The sequence below is a fragment of the Chrysochloris asiatica genome, unplaced genomic scaffold, assembly GCF_000296735.1.
Source record: "Chrysochloris asiatica unplaced genomic scaffold, ChrAsi1.0 scaffold00131, whole genome shotgun sequence".
Lineage (NCBI taxonomy): Eukaryota > Metazoa > Chordata > Mammalia > Afrosoricida > Chrysochloridae > Chrysochloris > Chrysochloris asiatica.
Window position 1 is genome coordinate 8,664,655 of NW_006408649.1, and position 494 is coordinate 8,665,148.

Here is a 494-nt window from a genome sequence, read left to right on the forward strand (position 1 = left end):
AAAACCTGCTCTTCCTCTTCTGGAAAGCCTTTGTCTGTCTCCAATTCATTTGTCTCAGTTACTCTTTTCTGTTTTGGGACATGTTTTGATATTGTTTGTTGTGTTTTGTTGGTCATTTTCAGTAGTTATGTGGGTTTTTAATGCTTAAATGGATATTTGTTGTTGTATTATTAAGCTTACTGGGTGCCTCCTGGTGGATATGATCACAAGATAGGCTTTCCTTTTTTGCATGTAATGCTTAGCAACTGTTATTGGCTCTTGTCTCAATGGTGGAATTTTATGGGGGTATGCTTTTAGATTGGCTATATGGCCACGATTGCTCACTCTTCTTGGGTAACGTAGGGAGAAAAAGCTTCCACCTTCAGGAAAAATGTGTGATCAAAGGACTCAAAAGTAGAAGCAATATAAAACAGAGACAAAAACCATCACTTTGAAACAAAAATAAAACTGTGGCTGACTGGCCAGTTGCCTTGTTACACAGGCAGTGTGTGTGC